We start from the raw sequence: 14408 nt of genomic DNA, 5'->3' as shown, positions 1-14408 counted from the left end.
AGGCCTGTGACATAAGCGTGTCATAAGCATGTCACAATTTCATCAGTAGCCATGACAGCTTGTGATATAACAGCGTCGCATTTTTCTCATGATGATAATTTTAGCTACGTACATACTATGAAAACTATTCCATGGCCACAGAAAGAGTGCTTAATCCTGATTCATTTTCTTCTTATTCAGGAAATCTTCCTTGGTCTTTTAGTGCAAGTGTGGAAAAAAACAAACAAACAACAACAACTAGCTATTTTCTGATTTCACAACATTAGCTAAGCTATCCAGTGATCCAAACATAAAATAAAGGAAATGAACGATTTATAGGATGTACTGTGTGGAAATATTTTATTTAAAAATAACAAAGTAAAATAACGTTACCCGAGGCATAATTATAACGATTGGACCGTGGTACGCGTCTTATTTATTACAACTTATTTACTACATAAAATATGTCGTAATACATAGGAAAATTTGGAGTTGGGATATAAAAAGTGATATAAATTCTCATAACATCAGATACTATTCTAGCTGCTGTCTTATGACGTGAGCATCTGTTGAAATTTGAGTGACTAGAATTACTAGTTATGAATGCACAACAGATACTGATAATTCTTATTGCTAATTACAATAATAATAATAATAATAATAATAATAATAATAATAATAATAATATTGATGATTATTATTGTTATTTACAGAGAAAATACTAAATTACTTTTTAAGCTGCTCTTTTTTTTATCCATCTAACTCCAGCTTAAATTTAAATAATTTGCATTAAAAATGGAACAAACATAAATACAAGTAAAACATTATTCTGTAATATTATTCTGCACATGGTTTTAGGATTGCCGTTTGCTCTGGAAACCGTCGGCCGTCAGCTCTGTTCTGTGTAGATTAAGCAAGCTGCAGGATTTTGGACGCACGCAATTATTGTAAAAACCCATTAACACCAAAATATATATTTAAAAAAAATATATATATATTAAACACATGTTCTAGTGTGTAAATCAAAACTGCTATGGAAAATAACGTGTGTCTGGTACAAACAGAACAACGTTCAGTGTGGAAACAGCTTGTTCATGTTGTTCATGTCCCACAGTGCTAGATTAAGCATTAAACAGTCACTAGGAATTAAACAACAACAAACAAACAACAAACTGAAGTTGCAGACGAAACAACAACTGTCGAGTAATAACTTAAAAGATGCATGATAACTTCAGGTTATTAGTGAATCAATCACAAATGAAAAAATAACATGTACTGTACAACGGCTTTTCGGTCTGTAGTATTTTTCCGTGATTGTTGCGGCAAAAACTGCTTGATATTACTGCGTTTTTCTCTTCAAAATTTGCGATGCAACTTGTGGAGTTTTTTTGTGCTTTTTTTTTTACGGAAATCTACTCGACTTGGTGAAATCGCAATGACACAAAATAGTTTTGCATGCTCTTTCACAGTGATGTTTGTTGGTAAAGGAGACCTTTTAGCTGTACGATGTATGTTCGACGCACATGAATCGCAAAGGGTTTTGGCCAGATGCATGTCGTGATGACATCACATGATGCGTCTAGGCCCGAATCTGCTGAAAATCTGCCGTCATTTTGAAAAATCGCACGCTCTTCTGTGGAGTTGTCTGATTTTTCGTTCATTTCTGTCTTATGGGACTGACTTATGGACTATGAATTTATAAATGACTATAAACAAGAGAAAGTTCTTTTTTCTTAACTTGAGATATGTTTCTTAGAATTCAGCAATAACGTTTTTTTTAATCATACATAATTTTCTAACCAGTGCCACACATGTCCCTAGAGAAGCTCACTTCCACCACTTCAAAAAAAAAAACAATCCTGTGTACTGTCTCATAAATATGAGATACCCAGTCATATTTATAAGAGACTAAGACATAGATACTTTAGATACTAAGTCATTACTATGAGATATGAAACACAAAGTCATCATTTTAAGATAAAAAGTTATAAATATGAGGTATTACATCATAATTTTCAGTCACAATTATGAGATATCAAACCATGATTTTGAGAAACCAAGTCATAATTTCAAGATAAAAATCATAATTAAGGGATGCTAAGTTCTAATTATGAGAAACTAAGTCATATTTTTATGTTGTATTTACATACATACATTCATACAGTGCCCTCCACTAATATTGGCACCCTTGGTAAATATGAGCAAAGAAGACTGTGAAAATTGTCTTTATTGTTTAACCTTGTGATCTTTTATTCAAAAGATTCACAAAAATACTCTGCTCTCATGGATATCAAACAACTGCAAACACAACACAGGTTTGTCTATATATAAACCTTACAAGTGTAGATTTATGAACTTTCCTGTAAAAGGATTCTTGAGTATTTTAGCCAGAGCTAAAAAAAAAAAAAAAAACTCTCCAAGGATTCAAGTTGGACAATTGTAGATGCTGGCTTCATTTTTAATCTCCATTGATAATGACGAGATGCCGCCTCCATGCCAACGAGCACTTTGAAAGCTTTGCCAAACTCTCATCAAGCCGCAAATGGAAGCACCTGGACTCCGCTAAATGCCATGTGAACCCAAGAGCTCGGTTTTGTGGTCAATTGAGATCAAAATGGTGGTTGTTTTTACCTGCCAAAACCACACGTGGGACTTTTGTTCTTTCCTTTAGCCATGTATTACATGATCTGGACAACTCTATAAGTATTAGCACCCTTTCATGACAAGGACAAAAATGATTATCTAAAATAAATAAGAAGTGCAGTGAGCTTAAACATATATTTTTAGACACTATTTTCCAAATGATTGGCACCCTCGAAAAATAACGTTTCATTTTTAATCATCCTTTATACTATATTCATATTTGTTTATGCAGACAGTCTTCAATTTTTAAGTATTGAACAGGTTTCAAATACCCAGATCGACATGCTCATTGCAAAAATGAATTTTATGTCATTTCGGTGTTTATTTGAATATACACTTGGGGTCATATCTTGAAAGATTGCAAGATTTCCAAATGGACATTAAGTGTTGTGTACTCTCAAATTTGGTCAAAATCAACAATAGTGGATTTTCTAAACTACGAGCAAGCGATTACAAAGAGTGTCATTGAGGTGACTGATATTTTGTTAGCGGGAAGGATTTTGATCTGTTGGCCCTTTCTCTTGAAGGGTGCCAATAATTATAAGACTGACTGTACTACTTATAATAACAGTAAAGTGTATCAAAAAATGTGTTAAAGAATTTCTCTGGACAACGATATCCCGATATAAAATATAATTTTCTCAGATGTATTTGTGAATACCAAAGTGTCTAAATCCTCTAGTGTTGTGCATATACTGTACATTGGGGTGCCAATATTTATGCAAATCTATCCATTGTTAGCTGGTTCTGGCTAATTATAACATACGCTTGTGCAAACAGAAAAGTTAATTGTAAGTCAGTTGATCGTTTTGACCCATATGTTTAAAACTAAATAATGAGTTACATTTTAAATATAAAATCACATTTTAACAAAATAAAGAGTGGTGAAACAATGGTTTTATTTCTTTTCATTTCATATAACATTATAATAATAAAAAAATTCATAAAGCGAGTAATGCAAATGATTTGAAACGGTCAAATATGAAATATAATACATGAAGAATGTCCATAACTTCAAAGCTCTGAAGAAGGTCTCCACGTGGACGTTATATTATTTATTCCGGTTGGATCTGTGTGAGTTGTGGATGAACACCTCCAAATGTATTCCTGAAGTGCGGTGTCGACAGTGTTGATGAGGATAAAGTGAAATCAAGTGAGTATCCCAGCCTTTATTAGATAAATATTTTGTATTGTGTGAAAAAAGGCTCATTGAAGTAAATGGCTCTGGTCATGTGACCCATATAAAGGAATGCTAATCTGAATTCAAATGCAGTGCTACCTTTAGCTTACCTTTCAGCAATCATGAGCCATGAACCAGGATAAACAAGCACAATTAATGTGAAACATACACTATTCGTAACTGATGCTAATGTTTTTTTTTTTGAGACGTGAGGGATTTATTGTGGGTTTTGTATTAAGGCAGCAGTAATAAGTGCTTTTGCTGTGTGTTCTGGGTCTCATGGGTTCTGCAGTATCAGCGCCGAGAAAACCAATTATATGAAATGGTAAGGCAGGATGACTTCATCATTACAGATAATTACTTTCATACCCTGTGGGTTGTTCTTCAGTTAGCTAAAAACAGGGCAAAATTGTCGGCGTTGCCGCGACTAAGCGCAGAGACTTTTACGCGTACACGCAGAAACATCCTCACTGAAAGAGACAGCCAAGAGACACCACTCAGAAAAATTTCTCCTTTTTAAAAGTGCACTATGTAAGATTAGTCTTTTTTTTTTAAAGCAGTTAAATAGGTTCAACATTTGAATGCTCATGAACCTCCACCTCCAGGCTCGACGGTGACCCATAGAGTAAAGTCTATAAAATGACTGACAGGAGACACATCCACAATCAGACAAGAATTCCGGATTGGATGTCGGTTTTCCAAAAGGGTTTTCTCAGTGACTTAATACACTGTTGTTAAATTGTTGTTGTTCTACATATCTTTGACGTACTAGTGAGTGACAAAAAAATAAAATTGCACCTATTGCACCTTTAACTGTTTCAAGCCCATGTCTGACGTGTGTCCTCTCAATCACCGCTGATGACGTGTTGCAGATGTGTCACTGAAGTGCATTTAAATAAATAAGCCCACCTTTGGACGCCAAATCCAGGCGGCAGTTTTAGACTATAGGAGTTACAGCATGGGCCAGAAAGAAATCAGCTTCATTCTGTGCATTTTGATTTTGCTATCATTCTAGGTTTCCATCCATCTATCCATCCGTCCATCCATACCGCTTATCCTACACAGGCTCTTGGGGAGCCTGGGGTCTTTCCCAGGGAACTCGGGCACAAGGTGGGAGACACGATAGACGCGAGACCAACCTGTCGCAGGGCACAACTGCACACACATTCACACTCTACAGACAATTTGGAAATGCCAATCATATTACATGCATGTCTTTGGACTGGGGGAGGAAACTGGAGTACCTAGAGGAAACCCCCAAGGCACAGGGAGAACATGCAAGCTCATTGTGCACAGGACAGAGGCGGGATACAAACTCCAAATCCCGCAGGTGCGATGCTAACCACTAAGCCACTGTGCCCCCCCTAAGTTTCACAAGGTTTAAGACATTTATTAACTGTAAGTATTCATGGATGGCAAAAATTAAGCCTAATTTTTATGTATTCCTTCCTTCCAAGTAAGAAAGGTACTGTATTAGCCATGTTAAGCCATTCAGTTCATTAATTCATTTCTAAATTACAATCCAGTTACAAGATTGCAATAATTTGTCGCTTCTATGTAATGTCAAAGTTTGTTCCAGTGTGAATCGGTGAAGCAGAGTTTCACTTTTATTGACACACGTGTTCAGCTTAACGATAGCACACGATAACTCTATATGTGCATCATGACTTGATGGCACCAATTAGACAAATTTGACTTTCACTACAGGAACATTTCAGTTCATTAAACTTCTCTTAAAATAACCTCACCTTGCATGTCCTCTTGGACTGAATACCAAAATGTTCAGTTCCAGGGCAACGAGCAGGAAAAAAAAACAGCAAATGGAGAACAAAAACAGCAGAGGATGTTCATAGAGTTCATCACTAGAACATCAGCATCTGGGACTGTGCTTTAATTATTTCATCAAACACATGAAAAAAAAAAGCCTCTCTTGGGCTTATATAATTCCTTAAAAAAAAAACTAGTGTTAAATCCCCATGGTGTGATCAGGGCAATAAAGCCATTTAGTCATTAGCATAGTTATGTAACCTGAACTAATGAACTGTGCTGCAATCGCATTGAGGAGAAAGAGAAGCTGTGCTCTTCAGAAGGATCGGATCTGTGTTCTGTACTTCCGTCTCGAAACCTCTGAGTCTTTTGCTCAGCTAAAACAAACAAACAACAACAACAACAAAAACGTTTGATGCAGAATCGTTTGCAGGCAGCATATCACTGAGGTTAAACTGGGATAAAGGAAAGCTCTCGTCCAGTTTCGGTGATGATATAAGGAGTGGGAAATACTTGTCTTTACTGAACTTAAGTATTCTTTTGTATTTTACTCAAAATCAAGTACTCTTACTCAGATAAATATTGATTAAAACATACTTTTTACTCCTTGCCTTGACATTTTGATAGTCAAAATATTCGTTAAATATCTCAAATGGCAGGTATTTATTTATTTAATCTTGGTACGATGTTGTCTTTTGCTAGAGTTACTAATTTACACAGGATGAGATGTCTTATTTGTCTAATTAGCTTGTTAAATTAGCTTGTGGTTATGTTTTGGACATTAGCTAGGTAGTTAAAATAGCTATCTAGTTAAGTTTTGGATATTTGTTTTTAAATGATCTACCTAGATAAGCTTTGTAAATTAGCTTGTTAAATTAGCTAGCTAGGTAAGTTTTGCATCTTACCCTGTTAAATTAGCTAGCTAGTTAAATTTGTACATTATCTTGTTAAAAATTAGATAGATACTTATGGTTGTACATTATCTTGTTAAATTAGCTAGCTAGTTAAATTTGTACATTATCTTGTTAAATAGTTTTGACCGCTAACTTGACTTCTTGTTAATTGCAATAGCATTATTAAACATTATCTAAGCAGCATGCCACATTGTCAGTTAGCAGTATAATTTCTGTATGACTGATAGCTTAGCAAATATGCTAGTCATGTTTAGACTACAGTTGGGCGGCCAGATTTGATGTTTTCAGTGTTTCCTTGTCTGTCAGATACACAGTAAAGCCTTTAAACTAGAAAAATAACCAGTAACTGTACAGTAAATATTTTAATATATCATTTTGTTTAGCCTCGGGAGGTGGGACATACATTCTAGACAGCACTCGATTGGTTGATTTGAAAGTTTTGGCACGATATGAATCATGAAGGTTTTCCTGGAAGTGGTGAATTTTAAAGTTAGACACACTATTGTATTGGTGTCCATAACACTAAAGAAGAAATACAAAAAGCTCTGAAATTTCAATTGAGATTTTTTTGAGCATTTTAAACTGGGTAAAATTTTGTATCAGAGGTTAGACAAAATAAAAATCCACTCAGTGTTGGGTGGTTGGTATTGTTGATGTGTTTATTGTTCTGTTCGGTGTAATGCGTTACGGTGTAAGGCCTGTTCGTGTCCTGTTCATGTGCTGAGATTATGCACAGTTTCTTCCCTCAGTGCTCATGGAAGCTGGCAGGCTCGTATCTGCTAAATTAGAGCTGGAAAGAGAGATAAGCCTCTCCAAAATGGAGAGAGAGAGAGAGAGAGAGAGAGAGAGAGATAGTCAGAGCTGGGCAGTGAATGAAAGATTAGGAACACCCGAAGCCTTTCATTTCTGCCTCTCTTCCACCAAAGTCCCTCTCTCCCACTCGCAATTTTGACGTTTGTGAGAAGTTCGACGGCTCCAGATTAGAGTCTTCTGGGGTTGCTCTTTATCTTTTTTTTGTTTTGTTTTGCTGAAGGGAGAGTCGGTGGTCCTAATAATCGCAGTTTGTTTTAATTACAGCCAAATGTCTAGCGCTGTAATTGAGGGACTTGCTTTGGCAGTGCTGGTGTGTGTTTTTTTTCCCCCCTGTTTAAAAAAAAAATAATATTTTATTAATTTTTATTAATTAATATTAATACTTTCTATTCCAAATTCATTCTATACAATCAGCAAGTGTTTACCTATTTGCTGTCTGGCTCTGCCTCTGCCTTTTTAGAGAAACCCTGTCTGCCTTTTCAGATTGATTTCTCACATCCCGTGATGCAAATGGTGCGTTTAATTCCAGATGAACGCTGCATGTTTATAATGCAGTTAATCTGAAAGACGTAGCTTATCATTTTTTAAAAAAACATTAGCGCGCTAATTACAATCGTTAACAATTGACAGATGCATGTTAGATAAAATGCTGTAAAGACAGCTGTACTTTATGAACACGTTACTCCCTGTAACTTGTCATATAACAATTTTAGGCACTTCAGTAGACTGCTTGTTAATATTCATGACAGGGCCACATTCACAGCAGCAACAGCTGGCAAGAGAAGCGAGTTCACCTGCAAACTTCCAAAAACACGATGCACATCGAGCAAGCCTTTTGGATTGACAGGAAGTTTGAGAGGATTTGATGGATTGAAGAGGTTTTATGCAATTGCAGTTCATGTTGTTAAACAAAGAGATATCAGCCATAACATTCAACGGCAGTTCTTGTGGGGTGTTCCCAGTATGCAGTGGGTAGAATCTACCAAAAGTGGTCCAAGGAAGGACAACTGGTGAACCGGCGACAGGGTCATGGGTGCCCAAGGCACATTGATGCTCATGTGGAGCGAAGGCTAGCCCGTCAGTGCACTTACCTGGGGAAGAGATGGCACCAGGATGCACTATGTGAAGAAGGCAAGCTGGCAGAGGCAGTGTGATGCTCTGGGGAATGTTCTGCTAATCCTAACCCTAAACCTAGAACCTTGGGTCCTGGGCATTCATGTGGATGTTACTCTGACACGTATCACTTACCTAAACATTGTTGCAGACCAAGTACACCCCTTCATGGCAATGGTATTCCCTAATGGCAGTGGATTCTTTCAGCAGGATAATGCTCCCTGTCACACTGCAAAAATTGTTCAGGAACGGTTTGAGGAACAGGACAAAGAGTTTAAGGTGTTGACTTGGCCTCCAGATTCCTCAGATCTTAATCCGATCGAGCGTCTGTAGGATGTGCCGGACAAGCAAGTTCGATTCATGGAGGCCCCACCGCACAACTTACACAATTTGCCAGATACCACAGCATACCTTCAGAGGTCTTGTGGAGTCCATGCCTCGATGGGTCAGAGCTGTTTTGATGGAACAAGGAACGGAGACCTACAATTATAATTATTATAACATTGAGGAATTGGAGAATAAAGTTAAGCAGTGCATCACAGACTAATCATATCAGATCTGGGTTTGCAGATCGACGCTGCTCGGATGTTCCAGTTTTTTCCCCCCAGTCTCTGCTGTGCCACATGGAGAAGAAACGTTGACGCATGCCATGTTTCTCAGAATAACTCTGACATGATGGGTTGGGCTCCGGCTTGATAGAAATGTGTTATTTTTGCTGAGGAGGAACAAAAAGCCCCAAGAAAGTTTTTTTTCCCTTTTTTTTCTTGTCTTTTTTTGCAAGATGCTGCTTTTAGAAAGTGCATGGCATGTTATTGGAAGAAACGCAAGCTCCTGAAATCTTCTCTCAATTTCCTCTAAGCACATTCGATTGAGGACATTTGCTCTCTTGTTGTGTAATGAAGGAGGCTGGATCTGTTTGGAGTTTTGCAAAACGGTCCACAAGCTAAAGAATTACAGTTCAGTACAGTCAAAAGTGTCATAACACTTGACATCATAATAACTCATATCAACTTCACATCCAATTTGATGAAAGCAGACTTTATGACAGCTGTGAAATTCGGCTATGGGAATTCATTTGTACTAAATGGTCATGTACATTTATGTCAGCCATCATGAAGGGCTTATATAGCCTCATGAACCCAGTGTGAACCATGTTTTAGTCCATAAACTCTTTTCCACATCTGCCAACATGCTCACTGCCCCCCGTCCCCCCTTCACCCCCGGTCCCCCTCCCCCCCCTTTTATTCAGGTCAGGACCCAAACTCCACTTCTCTTTTCCCTATCCTGTCTTTCTCAGATATTCCCATGATGCTTAGCTTGTCAGTGAAGCGCACAGTCCATCCTACAGTTCATAACCTGTGTGACACTGTGTCTAAAGGTCTGATTTCTCTCTCACTTAAAGCATCACAACATTGCAATCCCAGGTGAGTCCCGTCACACAAAAGCCTTCTGTGGAAGAAAGAAAAAAAATCCATTGTGAGATAGCAGACTGAGCCAGACACACGTCCGTGTGAATACACAATGAGCTTAAACATGTGGAGAACCTCTCAGAGAGAACATTTCTATAACGTTAGGGCACGGAGAGTATACTTCGAAAGCTGGTTAAGAGTCACTAACAGCTTGTTTATGTGGGAATCGATGGCAGTTTGTGCCAGAGCTGTCGACCAGCATCTGATAAATAAAAAAGCTAAAAAGCCGCAGATGCTCGCTGCTTCACTTCGGAGGAGTTAGCAAACCTTCTCGTCAAAAGTTTCTGCAAATTGGCCAGTTTATTCATCTTTCTGGTAACAAAAATATGGTATGAAGCCCATGTTCATAACTCATTATGACTGTGCTTATAATTATTCATAGGTTGGTAACAGTTCCTTACAAGCATTTTATTAACGTGTATAATACTTCATAAAGCTATACTAACATTCTATACAAGAAAAACCAGTAGCACTTTCCATAAAACCCATATTCATAACTCATTATAACGCATTATAACTATAACTCATTATATTCTATGTAAGTTGGTCAATGATTCTGTTTAAGCATTTTTTCTAAACGTTAATAATGCTTCATAAAGCTCTAATAACACAGTATATTGTATATAATTCTATAACATTTTCTATGAATATGCATGACTCATAATTGTGCTTATAAGTCATTGTAAGATTTCTTTCTAAGCTTTTAGAATGCTTCATAAAGCTCTAATAATCATACATCAATAAATCATTTTGTAACACTTTCTATGAAGCCCATGTGCATAACTCATTATAAATGTGTGTATAATTCTTTATAAGTTGGTAACAATTCCTTACAAGCATTTTATAAACTCTTATAATGCTTCATAAAGCACCAATAATGGGCTGTAAGCAATTCCCAGGTAACTTATAATGATGTTTTAACTGTTTTAAGTGTCGCTAGTCATTATTATGCCATGCGACATGCTGCACAGTTGTAATATTCATTAACGATTATACATTTTTGAAAATGCAACCAAATTATGCACAAGACATTATTACAGCTTTATGAAGCATTATTACACTTTATAAAAACAATTGCAAGGAATCATTACCAGCTTAAAAGGATTACAAGCACAGTTTTAATGATTAATGAACCTGCACTTTACCAATGATCAGTGTTAACAAATAATTCTTTCTCACATTTTTAGCTCTTTATGAAGCGTTATAAGCTTACAAGAAGTCAAGAAATGCAAGGATGAGAGAGATGAAGAAATGAACAGTGCTCCCTAAACGTTAAGCTGACATGAAAATCAATGAGAGAATGTTTTTCCCTCTGGTCTGTCGTGTGGAGACCGCCATAAATACTGCTCCAGGACATAAGAAAAAGCCTTAAATGTTAAACCACAATGACTTTTGACCTTATTGACGTGAATGTCAAAGATAAACGATCTCATAACACCACTGACAAACAGGGATCCGTGTGGGAAATCTTCCACTGGTGCTCTTTTATCCCCCATTAATTTTATATTAACGTTATGTAGCCTCAGTCATAACATAACACGGCCATCTCTTTTCCAGTTCAAGCATTGTGCTTTTTTTTATTCTTCCCCAGATACTGAGCAGACTTTAACAAGTGTTTACCATCCCTCGGAACAGTAACGCTTCTTTGTGCCACCCTCCCACAACACTTTTGCCCAACTTTAGCAGCTTTTAACGTTGTACAGTGCAGCACTGGTAACAAAGAGAGGCTTCCCCAGTCATTAATCATCGTGACAAGCCTTTTGTTGTCAGTTAGCAGCTGTGCGTAGAGGAACATTACTCTTCTATTCTGGCCCGCAGTGCCGAGGCGGCCCACGCCGTTCCCCCTTTTAATGAGGAATCGGAAACCGGAGCGTCCAACTCCTGCTCTCCTATCAACTGCTAATTGAACTCCCAGCTGTTAAGAAAATGGACCCTGTGTGTGTTTCTTTTTTTTCCCTCCCTGGTTTTGGCAGATGAGTTCATCTGGACCGAGCCCAGGAAATTCCTTGGTTATAGTTGTGGATTTAACAAGTTTTGAAATGATTCAGTCAGTCAAATTGTAAATACTTGAATCGAAACTCTGCATCATAAGGCTGGCATGATGGTGTCATAAGCTTGTCATACCAGCTGACATAATGCATGACAGTGCATGTCAGTCAAATGTCCTACTCTGAACTACAAAGGCAGTTGTTTTATTGTAAGTAATTGTAACAATACAAACTTATACAAATAAATAAATAAAAATCCATGTCATTTGTCTCAGTTGTTATGTCGCCCTATGAACACAGCTTTTAAGCTTTTCCCCCCTATTCAGGTCTTCTTATACACAATGACGCAACAGCATTTGTCAGATTTCCTAAATTCTTAAAGAGTTCTTTGGTTGCGCATTTTGGATAAACCCTTAAAGGTTCTACTTAGACCTGCACTAAACTACAAGGTCAGTTGCTATGACGTTCTAATATACTGTAAGGAAGTGTTATGAACAGTGAAAGCAGGTCTTATGTCAACATGACATCAAAATCAATGAAAGCAGTCTTTATGACAGCTGAAGCCTGCTGGAATTAACCTTGTTTGTGTATATTTATGTCAGTGGTCATAAAGGGCTTATGTAGCCTTATGAATACACGTTGCCTTCCTTTTACATTCTTTAAGAATCTTGGGGAAACCCTTAAAGGTTCTACTTGGACCTGCACTGAACTACAATATCAGTTATTATGAAGTTCTAATGTACTGTATGTAACATAAGCAAGTGCAACAACAAAGATGTAATAACCAGTGAAAAAACAGGTCTCATGTCAATTTTGAGTAATGTTTATGTAGATTTCAAGGGCCTTTTTATGTTTATGTAGCCTTATGAACCTTTTAAATAAAATATTACCTTCCTTTTAATCCAAATAAGTTTTGTTTTGGAAAAGAAAATAATTCCGTCAATTTGAAACACCGTATTACTTTGGAACCTATGCATAAGATTGGCATGATGCTGTCATAAACATGTCATAACAGCCACCATATTTTGTCATGACATAACGTGTCAGATGTCCTATACTTTTTCTTCAGTTTTCCATCTGGGCAAACGCTTAAAGGTTCTATACTTCACCCTTAAAAAAGAACTGAGATTTGTTAAATGTTCACTAGTTAGCATAAATGTTCTTTAGTTCTATGGATAGTTAAGGGTTCTTATCTCTGAACAAAAAAAATGGTCCTACGTGGAAAACATTCTAAAAATTGTAGGATTCTACACAGAACCCTCTAAAAACACGATCAAGATTGAGTTAAGGATTCATTGGATAAGCCTTAGTTTATTAAACATGTTTTACGTAGAACTCTGATAGGGAAACCCTTTGTGGTAGAGTTCTACATAGAACCTTTAAGGGTTTCTCCTGAGGGACAACTAAACATTCTTTAGGCTTCTAGATTTTAAGCATATTTTCTGAGAGTGTATACGGACATTCTGTATGTCATCTATGTTGTGACGCGTTATGACAGTTATGACATCTGTCTCTATCTAATTTGAATTAGATAACAAGCTGTTATGGCCAACGTTGAACTTATGATTGCTTATGAGATGTTTATGACACTCCTGTGGGTCTTATGATGGAGGGCTCAAGTGAAGTGTTACTAAGAATATGTAATTGCCTGTAAATTTTCCCACATTACTGCTGAACTTCTGCTGACAACTTTGTCGCATTTAAATGGGGGCAAACTACCTGGCTGTGAAAAATATGCTAAGCCCGAGGGCCTTGCTCCATGCACTAATGTGTGAACATGCAAATTAATGCATGTTTAAAAAAAAAAAAAAAAAACGTGCATAAAAATGCAAAACCGTCACTTAATATGCAAACGTATCTAGGTTTTGTTTTGTTGTTTGGTTTTGATTTTTTTGATTTTATTATTTTTTTGTTATTGCAGCTGCTGTTGTTTAGATTAGCACCCGTGTGGCATCAGGACTTAGCACGCTAACCGCCACAGGATTGCCAAGCTGCACACAATCTCTTTCTCTGCAGCATATTTGGGATGGAGAGGTTCCAGATGAACTCCATCTCACCCTGCCTCCCACAAACGGATGCTGGGGCTGCTAGCTCGCTTACAGGCTCTGCTCTCAAAGTGACAAAAACGGCTAGTGCACCGTGACAAGCTTTTTTGTCTTCTCTCCTGTCCTCCCACCTTTCAGTTCGCTTCTGCCTGTCTCGTTTGAGTGGGAGAGGGAAGCGAGGGAGGGATAAGAGAGTTGTAAGCTGAAAGATGGAGAAGAAGAGCGAGAGACCGAGAATGAAGATGAGAGAGAGAGAGAGAGAGAGAGAGAGAGAGAGAGAGAGAGAGAGAGAGAATGAGTCCGGCTTTCTCTGTCAGCAGAAATCCCTCTCTAATGAAGTTCTTTTTAAACATAAACATTGAAAATCTACTTCCTATACAGTTTTGTTGGATTTTGTGACCTATGAAACTTGCACACAATTAAAATTGTATACAATTATGACATAATTATGTGGCTGAACTTAATTATGAACTAAACACATTAGGGATTATGTAAAT

Source organism: Ictalurus furcatus, chromosome 21 (genome assembly GCF_023375685.1).
Source record: "Ictalurus furcatus strain D&B chromosome 21, Billie_1.0, whole genome shotgun sequence".
Taxonomy (NCBI): domain Eukaryota; kingdom Metazoa; phylum Chordata; class Actinopteri; order Siluriformes; family Ictaluridae; genus Ictalurus; species Ictalurus furcatus.
Note: the sequence above shows the minus strand (reverse complement) of the source record.